A 12,131-nucleotide genomic window follows, 5' to 3' on the forward strand; every position below is an offset into this window, starting at 1 on the left:
GTAAGCATTTTAGGTTTTGTGGGCATACTGTCTCTATTTCAGTTCTATTATGGCACAGTAGCAGTCACAGACATTTGTAAATAAATGACATGGCTGTCTTCCAATAAAACTTTATTTACAAAAACAGATAACAGACTGGTTTTGGCCCATGGGCTACTGTTAGTGGGCCCTTGAGTTAAACAAATAAAATAATTCAGACCTGTACAAATAACACCAAAAGTACTTTATATATTTAAATTTTTACAATATTCAGATCTGTCAAAATATCCTCCCTCCCTCCCTCCCTTTATGTGAGTATAGTTGGCACAATGTTACATTGGTTTCAGGCATACAACATAGGGATTCAACAAGCGTATACATTATGCTGTGCTCACCGCAAGTAGAGCTACTGTCTGTCACCATACGATGCTATTACAGTATCTTAGTGTATAGTATTCATTATGCTGTGCCTGTTATCCCCATGAATGACTCATTCTGACATCGCCTACTCCCCTTGACCCATTTTGCCCATCCTCCCACCCACCTCCCTCTGCCAACCATTAGTTTGTTCTCTGTATTTATACGTCTGATTCTGCTTTTTGTGTTTGTTTAGTTTGTTTTAGATCCAAATATGACTGGAATCACAGGGGTATTTGTCTGTCTCAATCTGACTTATTCCAATTAGCATAATACCCTCTAGGTACATCCAGGTGTCACTAATGGCATGATCTCATCCTTTTTTGGGGGGTGGGGAGTGCAAACACAGGCCCCCACTACCACAAATTATGCAGTCAAGTTTCCTACATTTGGGGAAATCTCAGAGGTCAACACATCTGGAGTAAATGGATACGCCTCGCCCTGGGAAAACCACCTTTGTGATCATGGTACCTCCCCTGCCAGGTGCATATTCATCCTTTTTATTTTAATGGCAACATTCCATTGTATGTGTACACCACAGCTTCCTTATCCAGTTGTCTATCTGTGGACACTGAGGTTGCTTCCATATCTTGGCTACTGTAAGTAATACTGCAATAAACAACATAGGGGTACATATATCTTTTTCAGTTAGTGTTTTTGTTGTCTTTGGGTAAATACCAGCTAGTGGAATTATTAGATCATATGGTACTCCTATTTTAAATTTTTTGAGGAAACTCCATACTGTTTTCCACAGTGGCAGTAACAATCTACATTCCCACCAACAGTGCACCAGGGTTCCCTCTTCTCCACATCCTCACCAACACTTGTTATTTCTTATCTATTTGATTTAACCATTCTAACAGGTATAAAATGATATCACATTGTGATTTTGATTGGATTTTTCTGATGATTAGTGGTGTTGAGCATATTTTCACATATCTGTCAGCCATCTATATGACCTCTTTGGAAGAATGTCTATTCATGTCCTCTCTTTTTTAATTGGATTGTTTTTTGGAGTTTTTTGGTTTTTTGGTTTTGGGGTATTTTTGGTGTTAAGGGGTTAATATACAAAATATATAGAGAACTTATCAGATATATCATTTGCAAGTATCTTTTTCCATTGAGTAAGTTGCCTTTTTGGTTTGTTGATGGTTTCCTTTGCTATGCAAATGCTTTGTATTTTGTTTTAGTCCTAATAGTTTATTTTTGCATTTCGTACCCTTGCCTGAAGATACATATCTAGAAAAATGTTGCTATAGCCAATCAGAGTAATTACTGCCTATGTTCTCTCCTAGGAGATTTATGGTTTCAGGACTTCTATTTAGGTCTTTAATCCATTTTGAGTTTATATTGTGTATGGTGTTAGAAAGTGGTCCAGTCTCATTCTTCTATATGTAGCTGTTCAATTTTCCCAGAACTATTTATTGAAGAGACTGTCTTCTCCATATTGTATAGTCTTCCCTCCTTTGTAATCGATTAATTTCCCATATAATTGTAAGTTTATTTCTAGGCTCTCTATTCTGTTTCATTGATCTCTGTGTCTGTTTTTGTGCCAGTACCATACTGTTCTGATTACTACAGCTTTGTAGTATATCTTGAGCTCTGGAATTGTAATTATCTCCAGCTTTGTTTTTCTTTCTCAAGACTGCTTTGGCTATTCAGAGTCTTTTATGGTTCCATACAAATTTTAGGATTATTTTTTCTAGTGTGAAAAATGCTGTTGGTATTTTGATTGGGATTGCATTAAATCTGTAGATTGCTTTGGTTAGCATGGACATTTTATCAGTACTTGTCCTTGCAATTCATGAGAATGGAATATCTTTCCATTTGTTTATGTCATCTTCAGTTTCTTTCATCAGTGTTTTATAGTTTTCAGAGAGAGGTCTTGCACCTCTTTGGCTGTTATTCCTAGGTATTTTATTATTTTTGATACAACTGTAAACGGTGTTGTTTTCTTAATTTTACTTTCTGCTACTTCATTAATAATATATAGAAATGCTGCTGATTTCCATATATTAATTTTGTATCCTACAAACTTTACGAATTCATTTATTATTTCTAGTACTTCTTTTGGTGGAGTCTTTAGGATCTTCTAAGTATAGTGTCATGTCATCTATAAATAGTGGCAGTTTAACTTCTTCTTTACTTTTTTTGTGTTTGTTTAATTTGTTTTAGATCCAAATATGACTGGAATCACAGGGGTATTTGTCTTTCTCAATCTGACTTATTCCAATTAGCATAATACCCTCTAGGTACATCCAGGTGTCACTAATGGCATGATCTCATCCTTTTTTGGGGGGGGGGGGGAGTGCATTATTATGAATGCCTCTAGTTTCTTTTTCTGGTCTGATTGCTGTGGCTAGGACTTTCTGTGTTCAATAAAAGTAGTGAGAGTGGACATCTTTGTCTTGTTCTTGATCTTAGAGGAAAAGCTCTCAGTTTTCACCAGTGGGTATAATGTTAGCTGTAGGCCTTTATTATGTTGAGGTATGTTTCCTCCAAACCTACTTTGTTGAGATTTTTTTATGGATGAGTGGATGTTGAACTTTGTCAGACACTTTTCTGCATTTATTGAGATGATCATATAATTTTTATCCTTTGTTTTATCTATGTGGCATATCACATTGTTTTGTAAATATTGAACCATCATTGTGTTTCTGAAATTAATCTCACTTGATCATTGTGAATGATCCTTTCAACGTACTGTTGAATGCAGTTTGCTAATATTTTGTTGAGGATTTTGCATCTATGTTTATCAGGGATATTGGCTTGCAGTTTTGTTTTGTTTTGGTGTTTTGGGGGATTTTTTGGTGTTTTGTTTTTGCAGTGTCTGGTTTTGTTTGTTTGTTTTGCAGTGACTTGTCTGCTATCAGAGTAATGCTGGCCTTGTAGAATATATTTGGGAGATTTCCTTACTCTTCTGTTTTTTGAAATACTTTGAGGAGAATAAGTATTAACTCTTCTTTAAATGCTAGTGAATCTATCTAGTCCTGGACTTTTATTTTTTGGTAGCTTTTTGATAACTGATTTAATTTCATTACTAGTAATCAGTCTATTCAAGTTTCTATTTCTTCCTCATTCAGTTTGGAAGATGGTATGTTTCTAGGAATGTATCTGTTTCTTCTAGGCTGGCTAATTTGTTGGCATAAAACTTTTCCTGGTATTCTCTTACAATCCTTTGTATTTTTGTGGTGTCAGTTATTACTTCTCCTCTCTCATTTCTGATTTTATTTATTTGGGTCCTTTCTCTTTTTTTCTTGCTCAGTCTGGCTAAGGGTTTATCAATTTTGTTTATCTTTTCAAAGAACCAGCTCTTGGTTTCATTGATCTTTCTATTATTTTATTAGTCTCCAAGTCATTTATTTCTGCTCTGATCTTTATTATTTCTTTCCTTCTACTTGCCTTGGATTTTGATCTGTTTTTTTGTTTGTTTGTTTGTTTTTTAGTTCCTTTAGGTGTAAGCTTAGTTTATTTGAGCTTTTTCTTGTTTCTTGAAGTAGGCCTGTATCACAGCATATTTCCCTCTTTGAACTGTTTTCACTGCCTCTCAAAGATTTAGAGCCCCTGTGTTTTCATTTTCATTTGTCTCCATGTATTTTTTTTTTTAATTTCTTCTTGATTGCTTCACTGGGCCATTGGTAGTTTATATCATGTTTAGCCTCCATGTGTTTGTGTTTTTTCCAGTTTTTTTCTTGTGATTGATTTCTAATTTTGTACCACTGTAGTTGGAAAAAATGCATGGCATGACTTCAATCTTATTAAATTTCTAGAGGCTTGAGTGCCTGGGTGGCTCAGTCGGTTAAGGGTCTGCCTCCAGCTCAGGTCATGATCTCAGGGTCCTGACATCAAGTCCCACATCAGGCTCCCTGTTCAGCAGGGAGTCTGCTTCTCCCTCTCCCTTTGCCCCTCCCCCCCCACTCATGCTCGCTCACTCGCTCTGTCTCAAATGAATAAATAAAATCTTTAAAAATAAATAAAAAATAAATTTCTAGAGGCTTATTTTTTGACCTAATGTGATCTGGTCTGGTGAATGCTCCATATGCACTTGAAAAGAATGGGTATTCTGTTGTGTTTGAATGGAATGTTCTGAATTATATCTGTTATGTCCATCTGGTCTAATGTGTCATTCAAAGACATTGTTTCCTTTTTTTTTTTTTTAAGATTTTATTTATTTATTTGAGAGAGACAGAGACAGAGCACAAGCAGGGGGAGAGGGGCAGAGGGAGAAGCAGACTCCCGGCTGAGCAGGGAGTCTGATGCGGGGCTCGATCAAAGGACCCTGAGATCATGACCTGAGCTAAAGGCAGCCGCTTAACCAACTGAGCCACCCAGGTGCCCCAAGACATGGTTTCCTTGTTGATTTTCTATGTGGATGATCTGTCCATTGATGTAAGTGGTGTGTTAAAGTCCTCTACTCTTATTGTATTGTCATCAATCTCTCTCTTTATCCCCGTTAATATTTGCTTTATGTATTTAGGTGCCAGTGTTGGGTGCATAGATATATCCTCTTATTGGATTGATCTCTTTTATCATCATGAAATGCCCTTCTTTGTCTCTTATTACAGTCTTTGTTTTAAGGTCTATTTTATATAAGTATTGTTACCCCAACTTTATTTTTTGCTTCCACTTTCATGGTAAATATTTTTCCATCCTTTTTCTTTTAGCCTGTATGTGTCATCAGGTCTGAAGTGAGTCTCCTATAAGCAGCATATAGATGGGCCTTATATTTTTACCCATTCCAAAACCCTATGCCTTTTGATTGGAGCATTTAGACCACTTACATTTAAAGTATTTATAGGTGTGTACTTATTTCCATTTTATTTTTTTTTTCTGGTGGTTTTTGTAATTCTTCTCTGTTCCTTTATTCTTCTTTTGTTCTCTTTCTTTGAGTTGGATGAATTTCTGTAGTGTTATGTTTCGCTTCCTTTTTATTTTTTAATAGCTATTGTAAATTTTGGGTTTATGGTTACCATGAGGTTTATATGTAACATCCTAAGTAAATAGCAGTCTATATTAAGTTGATGGTCATTGGTTATATAAGTTAAAATATATTCTAAAAAAAGAAAAAAAAGACTTCCATTTTTTTACTACCTCCTCCACATTTTATGTATATGCTGTCATATTTTATCTTTTTATTCTTTATTTTCTTACATCTAATTATGCCTATTTCTTTTTCACTTATAGAAGTCCATTTAACATTTCTTGTAAGGCTGGTTTAGTGGCCATTATCTCCTTTAACTTTTGTTTATTTGGGAAACTCTCTCTCCTTCAAATCTGAATGATAACCCTGCTGGGTATTCTTGGTTGTGAGTTTTTTCCTTTCAGCATTTTGAGTATTTCATGCCACTTTATTCTGGCTTTCAAAATTTCTGCTGAAAAATCAGCTGATGACCTTATAAGTTTTTCCTTCTAAGTAACTTTTTGCTTCTCTGTTGCTGCTTTTAATATTCTCTTTATCTTTAGTCTTTGACATTATGTGTCATGGTGTGGACCTCCTTGGGTTCATCTTGTTTGGAACTCTGTTTTTTGGAATTGGGCATCTATTTCCTTCACTAGTTTAGGGAAGTTCTTAGCTATTATTTCTTAATACATTTCTTAATACATATAACTTATGTATACACACACACACACACACACAAATTATAGAAATAAATAAATTTTTTACCCCTCTCTCTCTTCTTCTGGGACCTCTACAGTGTCAATGTTTGATGTTGTCCAAGAGATTTCTCTATCTTCATTTTTTAAAAATTCTTTTCTCTTTTTGCTCCTCAGCTGTGTGTTTTCCATTACCCTGTCTTCCATATCACTGATACATTCTTCTGCATCCTCTAATCTACTGTTGGTTCCCTCTACTATGTTTTTCATTTCAGTTATATTCTTCAGCTCTGATTGGTTCTTTTTAGTATTTTCCATCTCTTTATTGAAGGTCTCACTGAGTTCTTCCACTCTTTTTTCCAGCCCACTGACTATCTTTAAATTCTCATCAGGCATATTGCTTATCTCCATTTCATTTAGTTATTTTTCTTTTTTTCTTTTTAGATTTTTTTTTTTATTTATTTGACAGAGAGAGAAAGAGGGAATACAAGCAGAGAGAGGGAGGCAGAGGGAGAAGCAGGCTTCCTGTGGAGCAGGGAGCCTGATGCGGGACTCGATCCCAGGACGCTGGGATCATGACCTGAGCCCAAGGCAGATGCTTAACGACTGAGCCACCCAGGAGCCCCTCATTTAGTTATTTTTCTGAAGTTTTTTCTTATTCTTTCTTTTGGAGCATATATCTATATCACATTTTGTCTGGTTTTTTGTTTTGTTTTTGTTTTGTGTGTGTGTGTGTGTGTGGATTAGGCAAAACACTAATTCTCCTAAATTTAAAGGAATGGTCTTGTGTTTGGTCATCCCCTATATAGACTGTATGTGCTTTGTGACCTTTCCTGGCTGCTGTAGGCCGCGGGTCTTGGAGCTTTCCAGGTAATGGGCACCATGTCAGGAAAGCTAAAACTGAAGTCAATGCAGGCTAGGGTGCCCTAGAGTTCTATGTGCCGAGGGCACCTTAGCAGAACAGGTGAAGTTGAAATAGGCACAAGTTGGAGTGGCCCAGGGTGTTCTGTGGAGGAGGTGCCTTGGCAGGGTAGCTGAAGCTGAGGCAGTGGGTGGGTTGGGAGGTCTAGAGTGCTCTGTGCAGAGGGTTCCCTAGCAGTATAGCTGAACCTAAAGTGGGTGCTACCTGGGGGGACCCAGTGCTCTATACACAGAGGGTGCCTTGGTTGGTAGGATGGTGAGGTGGATATAAACTAGGGTATTCCAGGACTCTCCACACAGAGCATGCCCTTAAAGGGTGACTGGAGCCAGCATGGGCATAAGCCAGGAGGTCCTAGGGCACTCTGTGCAAGGGGTACAACGAAAGTTAAATGGGCACAATCTGGTATGAACTGTGGGCTCTCCACACAAAATGTTCCCTGGCAAGACAGCAGCTGAAACGGTTGCTAGCCAGGTTGTTCTGGGGCTCTCCCCTCCGAGGGTGACCTGAAAGGACAGCTAAAGCTACATTGGGTACAAGCCATGGTAACCTAAGGTGCTCAGTGCAGGGGGTAGCATGCCAGGGTGGCTAAAACTGATGCAAGCATGGGCCTGGGGTTCCTTGGGCATGCCACACAGGGTGCACCCAGGCAGGGAAGCTGGACCCAAAACCTGTCAGCTGGGAGGTTCCAGAGTGCTCTGCACCAGGGGTGCCTTAGCAAGCCATCTGAGGCCTGGAGTGTTCCATTTTGCTTTGCACCTCTGTCACATTGGCACAAAGTCTAGGGCTCTAGTGAGCACTAATCAAGGGTGTGCTGGTGTGCACCACCCTGTGGCCGCCTTGATAAGATGGCTGGGACTTGTGTGGGCTAGGGTCTAAGGCTCACTGAGGCAACAGGCCAGTTAGGATACCCAGAATGTGTACACTGGTCGCTACTTTCAAGGTGAAGGAAGGTAGGGAGCACAGACTGTGTCAGTCAGCCCCTTCCCCCCAGAGAGGAGTCCAGCAGCTCCTCCCACTCTTTGACAGAGTTTTAGGGTTGACTCTTTTGTAAGTTAATTGTTCTTTTAAACCATGACCTTTTGAAGAAAACAAACAAAAAAGTGGCCTTTTTTCCCTGTGCCACAGCATGTGGGCTTGTGGACCCAGAACTCACTGAGGCAGCAAGCTGATTGTGGCATCTGGACCTGCTCTGGGCTTTAAGGTGGAAGAGGAATGTAAACTCTGTCCTTCTCCAGTCCCTCTGGCAGAGTTCTAGTGCTGGCTCTTTTATATGCTAGTCACTCTTTTGAACCATTGTTGGTTTTCTGTGCCCAAGGACAGAGGAATCTGTTCCCCTTACCTCAGTACTACCCCCCAACCCACTGCCATTCACAGTGATATCTGCACCCACTTTATGGTCCTCAAGCCAAGAGACCAGCAAGTAAGACAAAGAGTCACCATCCTGGTAGGGGTGATAGACTATGATTGTCATGAGGAGATAGAGCTGCTGCTCTGCAGTAGGGACGGATGTCTGATATCCAGGTAATCCACTGAAGTATGTCTGAGTACTCCTTGCCCAGCATTAACAGTAAATAGACAAATACAGCAGTCATGGCATAGTGGCCAGAGGTGTGAGCCCTCCCACTCCCCAGCAAACTTCTTGCACGAATATTTCCACTCAGAGTCCTTTCCCAGGGAACCCACCATAAACCAGCAAGTATCACATTGTTGTAAGGAGTTGACAAGCTAAATTAGTGAAAGAGCTGTGCCTTCACCAAAGAGAGGTTAATGCTCTTCCCATGCTTGTCCTCAACAAAGAAATTTTTAACATAGTATTAGTGAATACCTTGTGGCCTAATATTCTGAACTTGGTCTCTAAAGCCAGACAAACTTTTATGTCTTTTACTATATTATAATGAATGAAGATACTAGGTATTGTAGACTATGACATAATGCTTTTTATCTATGAAACATTTTATGTTAGAGTTAATTTATGTTAGAGTTAATGAAAGAACTAATTTAAATTTAATTAGCCGCAGATTTTCATCATGGATCACTTCTGTGTATATGTTGTATAAAAGAAATTAGTTAATATATTTCTAAAACTTGTTCACATGTAGAATCTGACTCTTCTGAATCGTGTTAGACCCAGAGTCATGAATGCCCATGTTTTTCCACACTGTATCATCCAGTGACCATCAGTCTATTGAGAGCATGGACAGTGCAGCATTTCGTAAGAAAATTCACAGAGAACAACAGATGCCGGCTTTACAGTTCTGCAGAGCTAGGCTATTTTAACTCCAACTTTAGGAATGATGCTAAATCAGTCTGATGTACCTCCTTTCTCACCATATCCACAACTATTTGCTTCATGGGGATTAAGATCCCACGGCTGCCTCTGGGATTTTCTTCCATACACTTGGCACACATTCTGTAAGTTTTCATCCTGGCACTGATGTTTATGACCAAACAGACAATGACAACTGTCATGACTGCTAGCTGGCTAGAGCAGTAGTAAAACTCCCATCAATTCGAAGATGCAGCATGATGTCTGAGAAAATAAAATGTAAAACAATGTGTGCTTCAGAATCAGTGAGATGGAATAATCTCTCTAAAGCTGTTTCCTTATATGATAAGATAATGGTACTCACCTCATATGGATGTTGTAAGGGCTAAACAAGATAGTCCAGAGGGTGTGGTTAGCATGCCTGGCATATCGTGAGCATTTAATAAGTGATATTTACTATTACTGTTGTTATGATTATTAGTTAACCTCAGCTGAAAGATGCTTGTCCATCAGTAACATGTATTGCTAAACTCAGGATTAATAGCTGAAAAGTGTTACCAAATGGCTGATTTTTCTCTCTCACCAACCTGAACAGAAGCATGCTTATGAGTTCTTGGAACCTGCTTTCTCTCATTTGGTTTTCTATTTTATCCTTCGTTTAAGCCTCCTCTCCTACCAGGCCTGAAATTCTTACCATTCTAAGGAAAACAATGAAAATAAAGGGACTGAGTCTAGGAGACCAACACACACACACAAAATACACAGAGGTGCTCGTCAAAGCTTTCTCATTAACTAGTATTAATCAATAAGATTAATATTCTCACTAGGATATTGAGTAAAATTCAAAATAAGAATATATGTTTTTCTGAGATCTAAATTTAAATTTCTGTGCCATTACACATAAAATTTTTGTACCAAAGACAGATCCTCAATGAATATTCAAATCATCATATTACATGGCCCCATTATTCATTTAAAAAATATAGTTACCAAATATGTAAATGTTCCAAGGAAGAGGAGGAAAGTCTCTTGCAACTGCTGTCTCAACTCTATGGCTACCTCCATGACCACTGATATTCATATTATTTATAGAAACCAGAAAATTGTGGGGTTTGTTCTCTTTATCATATCATTCCAAAGCCTCTTTCTTCCTCAGATGCTTCCTATCCTTCCTTTTAAAAACTGCAAACCTTCCAGCAATCATTTTCAAACACCTCAATTTTACTAATAATCAGGGAGTCAGATCAGAAAGACAAACACTGAGCAACATGCATAAAGTGAGGAAATACCATCTCTTTCCAGACTCAGAAAAAGGTATATACAAATCCAAATTTCACATTTCACAAATAGGATTTTGTAGGTGACTATATACTAAACAGTGGATGGAATATCAGATTCACTTGCCATACACAGGATTTCACTTGTTGTCAATCACAGACAGTTTTATGTCATGATTATGCATATAAGCTGTGATTACAAAATACTAAGATTCCATAAAACGTGCATGAAAATAGGAACAAATGTGCACTAGTATAAATATTTATATACATTAGCTTGGATCCAAATCCTATATTTGCGTATTACCAAAATGGCGTAAGACATGTTAACAGAGTTGCTTCCTCTCCCTAATCCTGTCACCTATCCTATCCAGCAGGAGAAAATATATCATGCAATTCCTGAGCTATCCGAGAACCATCTAACCTCTTCCTGTTGCCATATTCTGTTCTATTTCTGCACACAATTAGAAAGAAAGGAAGTCATGGGTTGGAATGTGTCGGAGTAGTTTGGTTAATCCTTGAGATTTACCAAATCCATAATATTAGAGACTCAGTAGAAGCCTCAGTCAGTGCCTGACTGGTACTGGAAATAGCCTGACCAGTTAGTGAGACTGACTCCATGATATTCGTTATATGCTCTAAGAACTACTTTGCCTGAACAAATTCCACATGCAGTGTTGGGGCCTGGCTGGGGGAACAGGCTCAAGCTTACAGAACCAGCTCTGCAAATAGGCCACTCAAGAAATTGGCTCACCAGTAAGAGATGACTGAAATTGGTCTGAAGGACTGGCCTTGAAATACCCAGAGAGGGAAAATGAAACTTGAATTACCCAGTTAGTCTGAAAGAAAAAGGGGGGAAAAAACTGTGACTTATGATATTATTCATAGAAAAGCACATTAGTCAGGAGGGTGACACAGGAGAGGTTCAGTCCCAAAATAGTAAGAGCACAACCCTGGCCTGAGAAGAAAAGGGGTTATTTGAAGGGCAGATGCTGCCACTGTAGCCAGATGGCGATTAGCATGCTAGATGGAAAAGGGGGAAACCAAACAGAGCTTTGTGGGAATTTGAAATTACTTCCATTACAGAGTGCCCATTTCTCTCGCTGGCCCTGACTTAATACAGGTCTGATCCATTCATTTAGACTCAGATTTAGAAACTTAGATTTTGGTAAGGTCACCAAGAGAGAGCTGTGAGGAAATGGGAAATCTTATTGCAATTCTCTAAAAATTACACAAAAATGATAATAAATGAAGAATTTAAACCATTTCCTCAGATTGCTTTGGCCATAAAGGATATCAGGCTGTCCCCATGAGTTGTTGCTTTAAAGCATGTTACTCATATAATACTACATTTAATCATTGCAAGTGACTCTCTTTAAGACAAGCCTTCTTCTAAAGGAACACTCCTCATCTCCCTAGATATCCTTAAAGGAGCACTTTATCCAAGCTCCGGTTTGCCCTTTCCCAGCCTTATCTGTCTGTGTGAATAGCTAATGATAGGGTATTCTTTCTGAGTGTCTGCGCAGGACTTCATTATGTTGTTCCCGGCGTCAGTGCAGTGAGGCATGGTCTGCAGTAATTAATAGTTCCACATCTCAGGGCAAGAGAAAGGGTCACAGTTCTTGGTGGCTCCATCGTCTTGATGCTCATTGCCTTGCATGTCCAGTATCTGAAC

At 38.7% G+C, this 12,131-nt stretch overlaps 1 non-coding gene across 1 annotated transcript; it reads right to left on the minus strand.

Moving 5' to 3' along the window:
• Window positions 1-724: 724 nt before the first annotated feature.
• Window positions 725-887, minus strand: LOC123324513. Its single transcript, XR_006539874.1, has one exon. It is a non-coding gene; the product is annotated as a U1 spliceosomal RNA (small nuclear RNA).
• Between the last annotated feature and the right edge of the window lie 11,244 nt (window positions 888-12,131).

The sequence above is a fragment of the Neomonachus schauinslandi genome, chromosome 3 (genome assembly GCF_002201575.2).
Source record: "Neomonachus schauinslandi chromosome 3, ASM220157v2, whole genome shotgun sequence".
Lineage (NCBI taxonomy): Eukaryota > Metazoa > Chordata > Mammalia > Carnivora > Phocidae > Neomonachus > Neomonachus schauinslandi.